Raw genomic sequence first — 19,240 nt, forward strand, 5'->3', positions numbered from 1 at the left:
GTTAACGCATGGAAGTCAAAGCAAGGTCACATACCTTGTGACCCTTCCCGTAATGTTTGGTCATGGAAATGCCCCAAAGACAACCTCTCCTCTAAGGCAGTTGGTGATGCCCTAGTGTATTAACTTACTGCATGAGAGTATGCAGGGGAAAATATGGCCAAGTACCTGGTGCAAAATGCATAACTGTGTGGATATGCAAATTATGGGCAGACATACCTAGAACTTTAATAAAAGTGTGATGGAGCTCAAATATAATTGACTAGAGGTTCCCACATGTGGTGCATCTGGAGGGAAGCCTAAAGGAGAACTGATCCCCCTGGCCTCTCTTTTTTGTTGTATCATGGACTATGCATCCCATGGAAATGCCTGGCACTCGGATAGTAAGTAATAAAGCATACTTCTATTCGTCACCTCTTTTATCTTCTTAGCAGCCCTGGACATGACTTATTTCATACTAAAACTTAGAGGGGTAGGGTTTCAAAGTTGGGAGGAACCTCAGAGAGCCCAGAACAATCCCTCCATTTTGTGAGTGAGAAAAGAGTTTCAGAAGAAGTAACTCACTCGTCTGAGTCCACAAGCAAAGCTGGTGGTTGAAGATTGGGGATTATTTGCCACTATAGGGATTCTTCAACTCTCTCCAGAAGCAATGGGAAAATGCAGCTATGACCCTGTAGTGCAGAGCTCCAACAAGCTTTGCAGAGCTGTGGTAGAGAACGAAGTGCTTTGTGAAATTTCAGAGGCTCCTGTCTCAGACACACCCCTGTTAAAGGCAGGAATTCCTGCCAGGGCTCCAAAGGGAGCTGGAGCCAGAGTCAGCTGGTAGGCCTCCAGCTTCCTGAGTGCTAGGCAGGGCTTCTACATTCTCACTTCCATTTCCAAGAAAGCTTGTGAAGAAGCTCAGGCCAAGCTTATTAGAAACAGGGTTTAAGGGCAATTTGAGCATCTCGTTTCCAGTCTTGAGGCTGCTGCTAAGGGTGAGTCTGAAGGCTCACAGGTTCATTACCATAGTTTCCTCCCTCAGAGTCTTGCATAGGACATCAGAACAAGTTTAGTGGGGAGCCTGATTGCCATCCCATTTCCTCTGCTCTTGCACAGGGGGGTAAGCAAGAATTGTCTTCTTACCGTTTTTTATACAGTGTCATGCATAACAAATGGGGACATTTTTATGGTGTTGGAGAAAAGTATAAATGGTAGTTGTGCCACTTCATTCAGCAGAAAGCTAAATAAATATGTTTTGTGTTTTTTTTTTCAGTGAACTATTCCCATGATCTTTTTTTCTGACTGCAAAACATCAAACATTGTTAAGGAATTATGAATAGCATGCGAATCAATCTGTGGCATTGCCTTACATAGGCTCTTGAAATCTCAGTAATGATTTAATACACAAACATGTTCAGTGCACCTGCCTCAAAGAAATGCAGTGATTTCCCCTGCTGACTGGTGTGTGGTTCCCTCCCTCTGTTCCAACTGTACTGTGCTTTCTTTTTTTCTGTCCTTGTTTCTGATCCTACCCAGCTTTCCAGTAGCTTGTGTTTATCTTGTGCATTAGGTATGTCTCCAAAGTGATTTTCTCTTCTGCTTTATTTTGCTGAGGTGGTGTCTGCAAATGTGATTAGGCAAAAGATGAACAGCCTCGCAGAAATGTCCTTCTTTCCAACTGAGCTAGGGTTGGGGGATCTCACCATCTCCCCTTATGAATAAAACACAGGGCCAGTTTTGCTACTAGCGTATAATTCAGGATTGAATTTATAATGCAGAAATAATTTGTATCTGGTGAATAAAAATCGTGACTGGACTGGGCTCCACATATTTTTTTCTCCTTTCTTGTTCTTTGTGTTAAAAGGCAGAACGCAGGGGGAAAAGTCTTTTAAAAGCAAGCACAAAAACTCTAGGCTTGCTCACTGGGTGGGCTGACATGGGATGCCAGATTTGGGTGATTAGGTACAGAAGGTTTCCATTTTGTTCAGGTTCTGCTCTTTAGAATTAGTTTGGAAACTATTTTAATCAAGTCAGTTGAAATGAGCATGGTTAGGGAAGTGATTCATGAGTCGACTAAATATCCAAGCCTAAGCAGTCTATGAATACATGATGTGGTTAGATTTCTTTTATTACTCAAAGGATGTTGACTGAGCCTCCAGTTTATGCATGAAGAACGTTTAGCCTTCCCAAGGCCAAGGCCATCCCCTGGTGCTGTCTGGCTTGTGTTCTTAAATAAATTCTCCTGTTCTCAGGCAGCATCTTTCTCAGAGCTACTGTACGACTGTTTCAGTTGATCCTGGCTGTTGCTCTGGACGTAGTGGTTCCTCATGGCCTGCTCCCGTGCTCTGCCATGACTCCAGAAGAGACCCTATTCCAAGAATTACTGGTAGGATAGTTTATGCCAGGCTATTATGAGGCACAGAGAGAGCAAAAGCCTTTTGCTCAGTGGCTCAAGTTTAAGCGCCACTCCCAAGTCCTTGGTTCCTGTCCCAGAATTTACTTCTTCTTCCTTCAATAATTAACCAGAGAAATGTCCACTTCCCTCAGAGAAATCCCACTCCTATGCACAAGGATGTGTAAAGGTTTGATACCGGTATATTCTGAGTTAATAGTTAATTATTAATTAATAACATCATTTAGGAGAGTTGATACTCAGGTCCAAGTTGGACTGTGTCAAGCCCAGGCTGAGTTCTTTCCATGGATTCTGTTCTGCTAAGAGGACTGTTTTGTTGTGAAGCACCATTCCTTTTATCTTTTGCTAGTTCTTCAATCTAGATTCTTTTGCAATCTCCAGACTACATGCAGCAGTGTGTACAATGCCCTCTAAAGTTACACAGAGCTAAGAAACATTCCCAGTACCCTTCCCTCAAAACCCTCAAAAAAGGCAAGAAATCTTAAATGGCTTTGGCTCAGTTGATTCTAGCAATGTTTCAATTCTTCAAACAAAATGTCTCTCAGTGTTGAACACTGCATTCAGGTCAATGGTTATTTCGAAGTACCAGGAACAATAATAGTGTACCTTCCTTCAGATCCACACAGTTAAAGGGCCATTTAAAGATTTTCCCAAAGCAAAGATCAGTCTTTAAAAAGGTGAATGCACATCTCCAAACCACAGTATAGACAGAAACTCTTTGTATATTAGAATGGTTCCTTTTTCTAGATTCTAACCATCAAGTTCCAAAACCAAATAATAACACAAACTTTAATTGGTAAATCACTATGCAATGAAATTAATAGGAGAAAAAAAATTCATTAGGTTGTTAAACATTTTTTTTCCTACCTGGGTTACTAGAGGAACCGGGATTAAAATAAAAGCCAACAGGTTAGTGTGCCTGGACGAGTCGAGAGGAAAACCTAAACGTGTTGGACATCTACTACGTTCAGTGCTGAGCTAAGTAATTTACATATGATGTTTTATTATACTTCTCAAACATCATGTGATTTAGCCATTATTGTAGCCACCTGGTGGAAGAGAATATAATACAGACTCAGGGATATTAAATATCTTGTGAAAGGTCACACAGTTGGTTTCTAAGTATGGAGTTTAGATTCAACCAGGTCTGAAAGATTCTAAATCTGTTCTCTTTTCTCATGGCTGCTATAAGTTTAGAGGGTATGTTAATTAAGCTGTGGAAGCCTAATGGGATCCCCTTCTCCATCCTTGTCCTATACTCCATATACGTTGAGAAAACAAGTGTGACCCTGTACTTTGACTTAAGTAATTCATTCCTTTGAGTCCTTACTTTGCACCATACACTGGGGGTATTGCAGGCGCAGAGGACAGTACTGGTGGGGAAGTCATTTCAGCACAATACATTTCTAACTCTCCTAAATCACACTTCATCCCTGTTGCCCATCCCCCCTCCACACCACGGCCTGAGGAGAGACCTAGGGTTGCAGCCTTGTGTCATTTGGGACATTAAGAGAGCTTGAACTATCTGAAGACTCATTCCCATGATTCTTTGCTGTGATGTCTTTCTGTAACTCTGCATAATTGACTGTGGATTTTTAATTGTTAGGAGGGTAAATTTTTAATCAGGAGTAGGATAAAAGTAGGTGATGGAAGAGATTTATGAGGCTTTCAGGAAACTTACAGGAAAATCCCTGAAAAAGTCATCATTTGTTATTCTTAGTATTGACTTGTTAAAAGTGAATCTCATTACCTTTGTTTTATCTGGCATATTTATGGAATATGTTTATTTATTAATGAATTTTTTTAAAGCAAATGTAACAGACACATCAGGGCATTCTCATGATCACTTCACTCTATGGCTGTGTATATTTATTACTAGCCTCTAGAGACTGTTCAGAAATGGAGAGTTCCGGGAAAACAACAAAAAGCATTCAATTCCTTAAAATGCACGCATTCTATGAATCATTTATTCAAAGGATTAAGAAGCAAATATATTTCTGAGTTTGTCTGTGATCACAAATAATCCTCCCCAGCACCCTTCCCAGAATCGTTCAGAACAATTTTCTTTTCCTTCAAGGTGACAGCTGTGGCTCTGAGGTCGCGGTACAAATAGGTGGGTGCACCTGACAAGGGTTTACTACAGAAATTTCTCTCCCAAAGCCTGATCTGGCTAAGCGAGGATGTGGAGGAAGCTGATCCTATTCTCTTCTTCCTTAGATCTTTGCACTCATTCTCCACTGCTTCCACTTTTGCAGATGTTGGTAGGCATCACAGAAGCCCACAAGTGACACTGGCAGTGACGAGGCAGTCATAGAATCAGAGACTGTCACATCAGGGAGGGATCTGCAAGCCATTTCACAATCAGTTTCCTTGTTCTATAGCTTTGGAAACTGAGGCCAAGGAAGAGTCACTGACTTTTCCATGGTCACCTGATAGTTCCTGGAAAAGCTGAGTCTCCAGCCTGAGGCTTTTCCCCATTCCATACTGACATGTGAGATTTCAGGGGGTTTATCAGATCTAAATTTCCATCCCCTTAAGTCTACAGATGAAAGAGTAGCAACTACATACTTGGCCTGAAAATCTGAGAGTACTCTACACACCTAGAAGGGTGCATCAGTAACACTTTGTCATCAGAAATCCCAGGAAGTGAAGAACACACATTTGAATGAAATATATCCCTGGCCAGTAAACAAGCATGTGCACGTTGATAATGAAGACCGTGTACTACAACAAGTTCCAAGCAGTATTTCTTACTTGATACAGTAGTTCCCCCTGATTCACAGTTTTAGTTACACATGGTCACTCGTGGCTTGGAAGCAGAATCATTAGAAGGCCAATAGTCATAGCCTAAGACTATGTCACAATGTCCATGCCACTCGCCTCACTTCACCACATTATGTAAGCATTTTATCATCTCACATCATTACAAGAAGGGTGAGTATGGTACAGTAAAATATTTTTTTTAATTTTTTTAAGGTTTATTCATTTTTTAGAGACAGAGACAGAGCATGAGTGGGGGAGGGGCAGAGAGAGAGGGAGACAGAATCCAAAGTAGGCTCCAGGCTCTGAGCTGTCAGCACAGAGCCCGATGCGGGGCTCGAACCCACGAACTGTGAGATCATGACCTGAGCTAAAGTCAGATGCTCAACTGACTGAGCCACCCAGTCACCCTGGTACAGTAAGATATTTTGAAAGAGACCATGTTCTCATAACTTTTGTTATAGTTTTATTTTTTAATTGAAATATAGTTGACATGTAATGTTACATTAGTTTCAGGTGTACAATACAGTGATTCTACAGGACTATAAATTATGCTGTGCTCACCGCAAGTGAAGCCACCATCTGTCACCATACAATGCTTATTACAATGTCATTGACTATATTCCTTATGCTTTGGCTTTCATCCCCGTGACTTATTCATTCCGTAACTGGAATCCTGTGTCTCCCACTCCCCTTCACCCATTTTGCCCATCTTCCCACCCCTCCCCTCTGTCAACCATAAGTTTGTTCTCTGTATTTATGGGTCTGTTTCTGTTTTTTTCATTTGTTCATTTGTTTTTTTTTTAGATTCTCCAAATAAGTGAAATCATATGGTATTTGTCTTTCTCTTTCTGACTTATTTCACTTAGCATAATATTGTTTTAATTAGTCTTAGTTATTGTTGTTAATCTGTTACTGTGTCTAATTCATAACTGAAACTTTATCATGGGTATGAATGTACAAGGGAAAACAGTATACATAGGCTCGTTTCAATACTATCTGCAGTTTCAGGTAACCACTGGGGGTCTTGGAACGTATCCCCTGTGGATGAGGGGGGACCACTGTAATTGCGGGTTGAAGACTTAAGTCAAGTTCTAGGATCCATAACTGTCCTTGAGCTCTGCTTAATTTAGCAATAGCACAAGAAGAGGGTTGTGTTTTCTGGATGCTGGGGTCTGATAGTAGGCCTAACCTGCTCCAAGATGTGATGGTTCTCAATTTTGTTCCTCTCTTTCTTTTTCTTTTCTTTTCTTCTTTCTTTTTCTTTTTCTTTTTCTTTTCTTTCTTTCTTTCTTTTTTTTTTTTTTTTTTTTTTTTTTTTTTTGGATAAGGCCAACAGGATCTTCTCATCAGACTATGTGCTTCTACGTGTGTGTGTGTTTCTGAAATGGCACTTCTCCTCTTCCTTTTTTAAGTTCTGATAAACTAGCAGTTCAAGTACTTCTGTAATCCATCACCTACTGCCCTGGAAACTAAGGGAGGCTGAAGAGGAGGCAGCAAAATGAGAGTCTTGGGCTGAATGTTTCTGGCAGACATATTCTGTTGGCTCAAACAGTACTTTAAACAATTTGAGGCAATATTTACAAACTGGTGGCTTTGTTTGAAAACCTGGATTTGGGATGTCTCTCTCTCTCTCTCTCTCTCTTTTAACATTTACTTATTTTTGAAAGACAGAGCATGAGTTGGGGAGGAGCAGAGAGAGGGAGACCAAGAATCTGAAGCAGGCTCCAGGCTCTGAGCCATCAGCACAGAGCCCAACCCAGGGATCAAACTCATGAACTGTAAGATCATGACCTGAGCCTAAGTTGGACATTCAATTGACTAAGCCACCCAGGCACCCCTGTGGTATGTCTCTTTAAAAAAAAAATCAGGGTCACCTGGGTGGCTCAGTCAGTTGAGCATCCGACTTCGGCTCAGGTCATGATCTCACAGTTGGTCAGTTCGAGCCCCATATCGGGCTCTGTGCTGTCAGTGTGGAGCCCTCTTTGGGTCCTCTTCCCCCCCCCCCACTCTGTCTCTCCCCTGCTTACACTCTCTGGTAAATAAATAAACATTAAACTAATAATAATAAATAAAACATTAGAAGTGCTGGCCACACACAGGAACCAAATTCCTCATGGCAGAATTGTCAGGGTCTGTGCCTTGTCCACCAGCCATGCATTCTCTTACTGAGCCTCTGGTACTGCAGGGATCTGGGTTTGCAACCTGTATTAAAGAGGAAATAATTAAAGCCACTAAATTGCATCTTCACCACAATTTATTTATTCTTCTATTCACCCACTCACAAATATTTATTGAACTCTGACTCTACACCAGAGCCTATTCTAACACTGGGGATAGCACAGTGAATATAGACAAGATTCCTGCATTGGAACCATCTAAGAGGGGAAAACAGTGAATGAATAGTAATCAAGAGAAACCCAGCATACCAACTGGCACTATGCAGGGTGATCTGATAGTGACTTCAGATGGGGAACCAGGAAGACTTCTCTGTGGGCTGGTGTGGAAGCTGAGATCCTGAGATCAGAATGCAGGAGAGGGGTTAGCCGGGCAGTCGTCAGGGAGAAGAGGGTTCTAGCAGCTCAGAGGCTCGCTCAAGGATCTGAAAGAAAGTCAATGTAGCTGGACAGAGGGGTCATGCAGAGAGCCATGCGGCACTTTGCAGCTCAGTATGGAGATCAGATTTTATTCTAAGATGGATGAAAACCACTGGAGAATTTTATACAGGGGAGTAGTGTTATCTGCTTCAAATGACTGCTTCAGAATGTGTCATTTTCCATTTCAAAACAGAGAAATTAAATCCTAGAGGTCTAAAAGAAGTAAGCACTTCTCAAGATGCTTCAGTTTTGCTAAAAGAATGACTTACTCAGTGTAAAAGTATATTAGTTTCCTGGGGCTGCTTTAACAAATTACCACAATTTGGTGGCTTTAAACAACAGAAATGTATTCTCTCACAGTTCTGGAGGCTAGAAGTTCAACATCTGCTTCACTGAGCTTAAATCAAGGTGACAGGAGGACTGTGTTCCCTCCAGAGGCTCTAGGGGAGCCCTGCCTCTTCCAGCTTCTGGTGGCTGTAGGCATGCCTTGATTTGTGGCCTCAGAAGCAGACCCCAAGACAAAGATTTGATGCAGGTAGTTTTACTTAGGAGGTGATTTCAGAAAGCTCTGGTAGGGGAGTGGGAAAGTGAGAAAGAGAAGGGAAGGAAGCCAACAAACATGTTTTTGGCCATATTACCACTATGGGCAGCCAGGGCTCCATCCTACTGTGGAATGCTGGAAGACTATGTAGAATGGGCCTTGGGATTCTCTCATCCTAGAGGTGAGGGCTTAGGTGTGTATCCTAATTCCCATCAGCCATTGGCTGAGCTGCGAGCTGGTGGCCAGAGAAAGCCTTTATCACATAGTAGAAGGAGCTGTAGGATTGGCAGATGCAGGGGTAGACACAAGTGCTCTGGGCGACGCCTGGACATCTGCTGTAGTAGATGGTGTTTTTAAGATTTCTCTTGGGGGCGCCTGGGTTGCTCAGTCAGTTAAGCGTCTGACTCTTGATTTCGGCTCAGGTCATGATCTCACTGTTTGTGGGATTGAGTCACAGCGTCAGGCGCCATGCTGATAGCACAGAGCCTGCTTGGGATTCTCTGTCTTCCTCTCTCTCCTGCTCCTCTCTCCTGCTTCCTCTCTCTCCTGCTCCTCCCCTATTCATGTTCTCTCTCTCTCTCAAAATAAATAACAACAACAACAAAGATTCCTCTTGAGCCTGTTTCATTTTATATTAAAACCAGTGGATGTATTGCCAAAAAGATTTCCTAAAGAGACCAGTGTGAGAAAGTTTATAAATATGCTACTAAATAGATGATTTCTTTCAAATTTACATTTATCTGTGAAAACTGAGAACATTAAATTAAAACTTTTTTAGTAGTTTGACTGTTAAGTGCATGTGAGCATGCATCTAGTAGGTTTTTACCTGTTAGATGTATCTAAGCATGCACCTATTAGGAATTAGGTATTGTGAGCATATAAAATAGATTTGGCCCTCTTGCTCAAGGAGTTTATAATCTAGTTGGAAAGACAGAGACACATAAATGGTTTTCATAAAAGCCTTCATAGTACAGGTTCATGAAACTACACTCATTCTTTCATTCATGAAATATTCATCGTGTCATACTATTTTAGGTACTGACGGTCCAGGGATAAATGGCAATGAGAGCTCTGCTTTCATGGACCTCACATTTTTGCCTGTGATTCTTTAACATGGTATTTCAGGTTCACTCACGCTATCTCTCCTTTCTCATTTCCGGCCACTTCCTTTAAGGTGCTGATGCTTAAGCCACATGGACAATTCATGAATTGTTTGGTTGAAGTTTACAGAGCTTGTGAACAGCAGAGCCAGGCCGGATGGAGCCTGCATGATCCTTGTGCTGATGCTCTAGGTTCTCACCGCCACACTCACCAAAGGTAGACAACATTATGTCAACGGACAGAAATATTTTCCATGAAAATGAAATATTTTCAGTGTCTTGTTTGCAACATTTCCTTTTTTTGGCAACAGCATAGTAGGCTGAATAATATCAATGGCTCAGATGTCTATGATTGAATCCCTGGGACCTGGGAATATGTTGCCTATATGGCAAAAGGGATTTTGAAGATGTGACTAAATTAAGGGTACTGAGATGGAGAGATGGTCCTGGATTATCTGTCTGAACCCCATATAAATGCACAGGCCTTTACAAGAGCAAGACAGGAGGTCAGGAGGAGCGAAATGTTATGCTCTTGGCTTTAAGGATGAAGGAGGCAGACAACAGCCAGAAGCCTCTGGAAGCTGGGAAGGGAAAGGAAAGGAATTCTTCCCTGGAACTTGCAAAAGGAACCCAGTGCTATGTACATATCATAGACTTCTGACCTCCAGAGCTGTAAGATCATTATCTTATTATTATCACTGTGTTGTTTTAAGTCACTAAGTTTGTGGTTATGTGTTATAGCATCAAGAGGAAATGAATGAAGATGGTGTAGCAGAAAGGTGTCTTCATCTATGAAATGTGAGCTTTGGACCTGTTTACCCCACAGCTCTTTCTGGTTTGCTGTCTATGCCCACCAGGTTTGGATCTTCAGCAGGAGACAGACAGGATCACTCAAGGACCACAGTCCTGCCTGGGAAAGTTTGGAGTTTGAGCACTCAGTCCAAACTAGGAGCCCAGGAGTTAATCTAAGGCACAAATGCTTTCAGTGATCAGTCTAAAATGCAAACAGCATTTTACTGGCAGCTTCTTAAAAGCAGATGACTCATTCAGAAATATAACATTTGGTCGATGGCTATGTCAGACTTTCAGGTAAATTTAATCAATGGACAACCACTATTTTATTTTTCTCCAAACCAGAATTTCATATTACATTTCATTCCATTAGCCTTGATATAAAGTGGCAGTTGATAGCAAGCCATATTGACAGGCCCTCCTGGGCATAATCTAGTAGTCACCTTAAATCACTTATTCACGCCATGATTCATGGCACGCAGAAGAGCAGGTACTCATTGAATATTTAAATATAAAGCTAAAACAACAGAATGCTCAGAATATTCTATTTAGGTTATTTAATCCACCTTAATTAATTAGGAGGCATTTGACTACCCCTCAGCATCCCAGTCATAACACATGAAGTGTGTGTTCTTACAATAATAAAGGGAAACAGGCAGGTGGGGGAGGTGGATGGGATGACAGTGTCTGACTTCCAAAGTTGCTGTCCCCAGGGGCTAGCGCCTGCAGTGGGCTCCCACTAGGGACAGCTGTCTTTCTTCGGTGCAGGGGATGATGAATATCATTGTAGATTACAAACATTTCTTGATCACCTAGTAAATGTCAGGCTAGTCATTAAGGGTTTAAAGATTAATAGGACTCAGATCCTACCCTGCAGGGTCCTCAGTCTCAGAAGGAAGAGCAGAAGTCCTAACCCCGGGAGTTTCTCTGAAGTTTTTGAATTATCTCCCACTGATGAGTAATTTTAGTTTAGCAGTGCTGGTGATGAGAAAGCTAACAGTGACTTAAGAAGCTAGCTTCTAGTGGGTCTTTACTTGCAGGAGGCTAACATGATAGGTTTTGAGGTCGAAGAAAGACGCAGACCTGGAGGTTCTTCCCGGTCACTGGAAAGCACTGCAGTGGGATGGTACTGGTGGCAGAACTCTCACCCGAGAATAGGTGACATCACTTGGAGAATAGTTCTGCGTGGTTTCCTCACAGCATTCAATTCCTGTTGGACACCATTTAGCTCACAACAACATGTCGTTTGAGAATCTGAGAAAGAATTCAACCAGACCAACAGAAAATCCAGCTATGAACGAAAAGTTCTATGTTGGGCATACATGAGAGTGACATGCAAACCTGCCACAAAGCAAAAGAAAGCAAAAGAAAGCAGAGGCCAGACCTCTGCTGGCCACAGTGAGAAGAGGGTGCTTGGATCCCCTCAGGTTTTGCTTTCAAGAAGCATGTGATGCTATAAACAATTCAATCCAATCTGATTCTTATAGTATGTGAATGCTTTGGGTTGGTCACAGGAGGATTCTGCCCACGAGGTAGATGTCCAGCAGTAGCGAGAACACGGAGATGTGAACAGATTAAATCCCCCACCCCCATTGTGTCTCTTCTCCTGCCAGGTCTTGTTAGAATCCCAGAGCCATGGCCCATGCACAGCCTGCAGCCGGGGGGAGTGGCATTCACTGTGTGTGAGCCGAGGTCCTCGGGATTGAGGGGTTGCTGAGATACCAAGCAGGCTCTGCCATAGAAGAGTTTACCATCAATTTAGGGAGATTTGCCATATCAATGCAAAGATAACATATGAGTTGGAAAGTGAAATATTCATCAAAGTTTACAATTTGTCCTGCAAGAATTGAGGGCAAGGGGTTTAGCCTTTTTGGAAAAAGTGGGCATTGGGCTGGATTTTTAAAGTACAAACCAGGAGGCCTTGAGCTGATAAGAGAACCCACACACCTTTTCTTGCATGTGATTTTTACACTAGCTGCTTCTTAGAGGCAGGATGGTATTGTGGGAAGACCTCAGAGTCTAGTAATAAGATAGGCCTGAATCCAAATCACCACTCCTAACGCTGCCATTTCCTACCTTTGTGGGTGAGGCACTAGAAGTGTCTCTGAGCCTCAGTGTTGCTACTTATAAAACATAATAAGATTTAACTCAACATGTTTTTTAAAAGATTAAATGAAAAATATGTAAGGTGCCTGATTCTGTCTGAATATTATAGTCTGTGAAGGTAATTGTTAAGTGACTTCAACAAAGACTTCCGAAGCTACAAACACTTAAAGAATAGAGATATTCATGTCTTTCTCATGATAATCCATCCCTAATAATGCTTTGATTTGGTAGGGTCCCCTACTCCATGAAATCCACTGGGGAACCCATGCACCTCTTATCTCAGTCTTCTGTTATTTCCTAGGGTAGGGATCTGCAATTTATGGCCCTTAGGTTGTCTTTGTAAGTAAGTTTTATTGGAACCCATCCATGCCCATTTGTTAACATACTGTCTGTAGCTGCTTTCATGGGTAGAGTTGAATAGTTGCAATAAAGACTAAATGGGCCATAGAGGTAAAAAAAAAATTACTATCTGGACCTTTAAGGAAAACATTTGCTGACCCCTGCTATAATCCTCATGTGCATGGTGGAGGCTCAGATATGGCCGTGTCCATGTTCCAGCTCTCTAAAAAAAGAAAAGAAATTTGAGGGCAACAATTTCATTTTAAGGTGGAAGTTGCACACATCACTTCAGCTCACCTGGTCACATGGTCATATCTGACAGCCAGGTGTGTAGTCTTTAGTTGGGCAACCATATGCCAGGCTGCAACTGCATGACTTTGGAATAAAGGATGAATGAATTTTGGAGGAAAACCAACAATATCTGTCACACTATGAATTTCTTTTCTTTCCAGGTGTCAGTGTACTCAAAGGATCCCCAGTTCTTGTTCCTCCAATACGATGTCCTATAGCTTCTGTTTCTTGCTTTCCAGAGTGCCTCAATTTTTATTTCTTAACATTAATATCACTCAGTTCTCCTATGATTTTAGAATATCTGGCTGATCCCTTTTAAAAACTGAGAAACTGGGGTTTCTGAACCTTGGCACTTGACGTTTTGAGATGCATAGTTACTTGTTGGCGGGAAAAGGTGTAGGCTGTCCTGGCTACTATAGGATCACAAGCAACATCTCTGTCCTCTATTCAGTAGTACATGTCGTTGTCACAACCCAAAATGTCTTCAGACATTGCCATATGTCCCCTGGGGAGGAAAGAGAAACCAAGTCATGTAGGCCCAAACTAGGACATCTACCCTTTACACTTCTGCATGTTTAATGTTCACCAATCTTGTGGTTCCCTCTTGGTTGAGATCGTCCAAGATAATGACTTTTTTTTTTTTTTTTGTATTAGAAAGCAGTGTTATTTGACTACATTTAACATCTTAGGTACTGAGCATCTAATAAGTCCTTATCTTCATGTGTGAAGCCTTTTAACTCTAAAGAGCTCTTGGTAATTTTTCCACCCAAGTAATCCCATGGGTGCTAGGATCTCTTCTAGAATATCTGCAAGGATTGGATCAGGACCCTGGGTTAGGGGAGACTTTGAGGCAGTCAGAAAAGAAGCCATTTGAGTTAGTCATCCAAAAGCGAGCTCTGAGGAACAGAAGCTCCCTGAGAAACAGTCAAAGTGGACTTACTAAGTTCTCATACTCATGGCAAGAAAACCACTAGCCATGTTACTATGAACCACACAATAGTCTAGACCCCAGACTTTAGGATGCATAAAAAACATCTTGGAGCTTGTTTAAGCTCCTATCTGGGGCAGGCTGGGCAGAAAAAAATATTTTTAATACCTATCCCAGGAGATTCTGATGTTAGTGATCCGATCCATGGACCTCAATTTAAGAAACACTGTGTTAGATGAACTTTTCGGAAATCTTTAAAATATAAGTCCCTTAGTTTATGTGAGGCCAATGGTTTGGCCCAGCCAGGCTCCCCTTGACACTGGACAGGAGATGTTCAGGCCTCCTGTCCCAAGGAGAGAGCGATCCTTTCCCTCCTATCATACCGGCAGTTGAAATCCAGAAAATGCAAGAGAGGAGAAAAGCCACACTTGCAAGGGAAATAGCCTTTAGCATAGCTGTCCTGACCCATGAATATCAGGCTTTCACAAACAAGACCAGTCTCTCCCTCAGGTTCATGCAAGTAAGAGTGTGGGGAAGGGTCTAAACCGTGGATGAGAATCGGCTTCTCTATAGACTAAGTCCAATATGGGATGCTACGGGTAAAAGACTGCCCTTCATCCTCGATTCTCTTCTTTTTGTCCACTTCTCCTCCCATTTCCTTCTTTCCTCCCTGCCTTCCTGTTTCTTTCTTTCACAAGTCAATTACAAATTCTTCATGAGAAGCACCCTTAAGACAAGGTCAAGGGAGTCCCACCGTTCATATCTCTCCTTCTCTTTAGGTTTTGAGATGACCCCTTCATTCTAACAGACTTTCTGACACAACAACTGGCACTGAGCTGAGCACACAGTTGGAGCTTTGAGAAGGCACAAGGTCAGATGCTGGGCTCAAAGGTGTGCTTCCCAGATGGATAAAGGCTCTGCGGGGATAAAGTAGTTGTCATCTGATGGCAATACTAAATGCGCTTCCCCTCTCCCATGGCTCCCCTTTCTTTGACCACAGACACACCCTCAGAGTTTCCTTCCTCTGACATTCCTGGCTCTGGCATTTTCTGGGGTTGCCATGTCTGACAGTTATCACAGCCCTAACTACAACTCTACTGCATCCTCCCTACAACGAACCAACTTTTACCTTGTATCCCTTTTAGCCTCTGGAGTTGGCTAGATATTTGCATCTCTGGGTTGAGAGCTGATCTGGTCTTCCCTGGCTACAGGGTTAAAACAGGACACTTATGACTAGCTGGTATGGGGGTGCTCTCTTTCCTTGAGACCAAGGATGGTGTATTATAGTTTGCTACAGCTGCCACAACCTGGGTGGCTTAAACAGCAGAAATTTACCATCTTGAAGTTCTGGAGACCAGAAGTCTAGAATCGAGGTGTTAACTGAGTTAGTTCCTTCCTTAGGACTATAGGGGAGAATCTGTTCCATGTCTCTCTCCTAGCTTCTGGTGTTTTTCTGGCAATCTTTGGTAGAGATGAGCCATCCCACCTCTGCCTTCATGTTCACATGACATTCTGTGTGTGTGTGTGTGTGTGTGTGTGTGTCCAAATGTCCCCTTTTTATAAGGACACCAGTCATACTGGATTAGGGGGTCACTCTACTCCAGGATGATCTCCTCTTAACTACATCTGTAACAATGTTATTTCCCAATAAGTTCACTTTCCAGGGTACTAGAGGTTTGGACTTGAACATTTCTATGGGGGCACAATTCAGCCCATAATAGATGGTGACTTTCCCTGCATGAGTACATATTAGGCTCTTTACCAGACTAGAGGGAAGACTGAGGCACTCAAATAGAGTGCTAAATTTGGGGGACATAAAAGAGCTCAGCATTCAAGGTAAATACTACACTGATATATGTTTAAAAATAAAAATTAATCAGGGCATCTGTGTGGCTCAGTCAATTAAGCATCCGACTTCAGTTCAGGTCATGATCTCATGGTTTGTGGGTTCAAGCCTTGTGTTGGTCTCTGTGCAGACAGTTTAGAGCCTGGAGCCTGCTTCTGATTCTGTGTCTCCCTCTCTCTCTCTGCTCATGCTCTGTCTCTCTCTCAAAAATAAACATTAAAAAATAAAAAAAATAAAAACTAATAAAAAAACCCCAAGATAAACAAAATATCAAAATTTTAAATAAAAGCAGCATCTGACTCCACAGTTGCCTGCTCCTGACTCTCACTCAGCGGCCATACTGACCTCTGCAGGGAGAGGCCTTGTCTCTCTTTTCTCTTGAATATAATTCCACTAAATTAAAAAAAAAATTAATGTTTATTTATTTTTGAGAGAGAGAGAGAGAGAGAGAGAGCATGAGTATGGGAGGGGCAGAGAGAGAGGGAGGCAAAGAATCCAAAACAGGCTCCAGACTTTGAGCTGCCAGCACAGAGCCCAATGCAGGGCTTAAACCCAAGGAGGTGAGATCATGACCTGAGTGAAAGTCAGATGCTCAACCCACTGAGACACCCAGGTGCCCCTAATTCCACTAAATTTAGAACACAACCAAAGACATTTTTTGGATTTTAGAATTCAGAAAGCTCATTTAACACTAGGAGTGAACTTTATTAATTTCCTACCTCAGTAATTCTCTGCCAAGTATTTTAACACTTCTTTCAAACTACGTGTTTAATTAGAATACCTTGATTTCTCAGACTCACTTAAACACCTCCTGGAGGGGGGTCTCTCCATTGCAGTTTGATGTCATTTGGCCCTGTCGATGTTCCCCAGTCTTTGGTATTTTGTTTTGTTTTCTTTAAATACCAAATGATGGTGTGCACTTAATTGAGAAGGGCTCTCTCTGCACCTCCCTCCCTCCTTGGTCTCCTCTGGAGGTAGACTGGATCTCTCTGGATGCTTATTCCTCCTCACCTTGAGGGCAAGATCAAATCTGGGGCAAGATTATGAAGTAGCAATTTCCTCAAGACTCATCATACCCACATAATTATAGAAAAACCACCTCAATTCCTGAAAGAAGATTGGCATTAGGGTTTTCACAGGGGTGACCATGAGCTATTTTGCCAAAGTAACAGAGAGAAAGGTAACAATAGCAGGCAGGTAGGCTAGAACTGGTCTTAATATGTTATGGTGAGCAGGACAACGCTTTTGCAGACTACGTAGTTTGTGATCGTCTTCCTTATGTCTTCCTTATGATCATCTGGGCAGATGAGGTGACTGGACGCAGGCCCGTTCATTCTCTCTGTGCCTATGCTTTTCCAACTCCTTCCTGGAAAGCTGTTTTTCATTCCCATCACCTGTCAGACCCCCCAGCTTCGTTCTAACTTCACTTCCTATAACACACACACACAGCCAGCACACACGTTTACATACCTACACCAAATTCATTGGCCAGCCCCCTAACTCAGTAGCTGAGAATATTTCTTTAAGCCCTCGATTTCTTTTGTGAACTGCAAATATTGACCAGGCTAGTTTCCATGGTTATATCAAGGGGGAAGATATTCTGTGCTGCAGCTTTGTTTTATCGATGTTCCCATCTTTTTCCTATGCCATTCACCAATCTCCTAAATCTCATAGCTTGGAGGAAAATGATAGCTCTCTCACTGCATTAATGTGAACAAAACAGCACAGTCCTTGACACCCAGTTGGAGCCTAATAAATAATAGCTCTAATTATATATCCACTAAGGAAAGTCTAGGAATCAGTTTGTTTCAGAATAAGGAAGTTTCACAGGGCAAACATGCTGTATTGCAATATTAAGAAGACCAACATCTAGGAGGCTGCAGAGATTAGGGGAGACAGCCTTTGGCTGGGAATCAGGCTTGCTAAGAGCTAATTGCGGCTTGCTACCGGGGGACTACTTAACAAGTAACCTAACTTCTCTAGGTCTGTTTTCTCATGTGTAAAATGAGAGGATTGGCACAAATGGTGGTGAAGAGCCCTTCCCCCTCTGTCTGTGAAAGTGTGATGGCTCCTGTTCCTGGATGAAGGGACACACCCGGAGAAATTGCTTTCTCTGTAAGTCAGCAAACTGGAACGAGAGCACCTTTGATTCTCTGTAAAGGTCGGTGCTGCCGACGGCCACAATTCTCGTGCACTCAATACACTGTGCAATATTCTGGAAACAGCTGCCTCTCAGGAATGGTGTTTAAGTCATCCAATTGGGAAAACAGAGAACAAGAAATAATCGTAAAATGCTTTCAGGGGGACAAAAGATGATGGAAATAGAAGCCGTGCTCTTTATAGAAAGAATCAAAAGCTGTTGAATGACTATTTCTGTGAGCTGTGCCTAATGAATATCTTTAGTTTTTTGGCTTTGCTTTCTTTTTTTTTTTTCTTTTCCTTAAAGAGCCAGGGCAATGAGAAAGGGAGAGATTTCTTTGGAAGTCAAAGAGAAAGATGTGCTTTGCAAGAAAGAGAAGGACCCAGGGAAATGAAGCGAATGAAGTGAATGAGTGAATGAAGGTGGCAGCATGTCTGGGCTTTGCCTCCAGCACCGAGCACACTGCGACCCAATCTTCAAGCTCTGGCACGCTTGTGGCGAAGATTCTGGTGCTGTCTCTTCCCATTAGTTTCTTTGGAAGCAAGACCGGCTGGGAGAAATCAGCTCAGTAGTGCACCAGTAGTTATGTTACACAACAGCTGTGCAAAATTATTAAGCTACCAGAGAGGCAAATGGCTTGGGAGTGAATAAAGTTAGCAACTCTGGAAATCTCAATAACAGTTCATCATGTTGGTCTTCTGCCTAGATTAAGATCCCAGTTCCTAAATGAGAATCCAAATTACAGTCAACTTTTTACTTTACTCAACTCCCTTTTTTACCCTCTTGTTTTTATTTTGTCAGAGCTCAGAGTACACGGCTTCATCTCATTCCATTTCTTTCCTCTTGGCCTTGAGCCATCCTCTTTGTCCCATCATCCCAGAGTCGTGTTCACTCTCATGTGGTGGTCTCTCTCTCACACCCCTGCACATACTCACCCATGTGCACTCCCTCACACTTACCCACCACACACCTCACATGCATGCACACAACATTTGAACACACTCTCACACATGCACATGCTCACTAATGTGCATTCCTTCATACTCATGCACCACACACACTCCTCACACTCGCACATGCAAACACACTAATTTGTGAACACATACAAGCACACATAGTCACCCATGTGCATTCCCTCACACTCGCTCACCACACACTCCTCACACACACTCACATGTGAACACACACTCTGCCACACATTCATGCATGCACACATGTACACACTCTTGCACACATTCATGAGGCTCCATGTTTGGGCTGTGGTCATAAGGCCAGTCTCTGAATTTCTTCCACTCTTCGAGGTAGCTGGAACTGCATGTGTCTACTCCTAAAAGCTGAAAACTTACTGTGTTCATATGTGTAACTGGTTTATTAAATGGTGTAAATGTGGTGAGGAACACACATGAAG

General features: G+C 42.4%; 1 long non-coding RNA gene across 1 annotated transcript; it reads left to right on the forward strand.

The window, feature by feature from the left end:
• The first annotated feature begins 5,264 nt into the window (after positions 1–5,264).
• Positions 5,265–10,707, forward strand: LOC123386814. Its single transcript, XR_006601257.1, has 3 exons — positions 5,265–5,326; positions 9,465–9,607; positions 10,132–10,707. It is a non-coding gene; the product is annotated as an uncharacterized LOC123386814 (long non-coding RNA).
• Positions 10,708–19,240: the final 8,533 nt, after the last annotated feature.

Source organism: Felis catus, chromosome B4, assembly GCF_018350175.1.
Source record: "Felis catus isolate Fca126 chromosome B4, F.catus_Fca126_mat1.0, whole genome shotgun sequence".
NCBI classification, from domain to species: Eukaryota; Metazoa; Chordata; class Mammalia; order Carnivora; family Felidae; genus Felis; species Felis catus.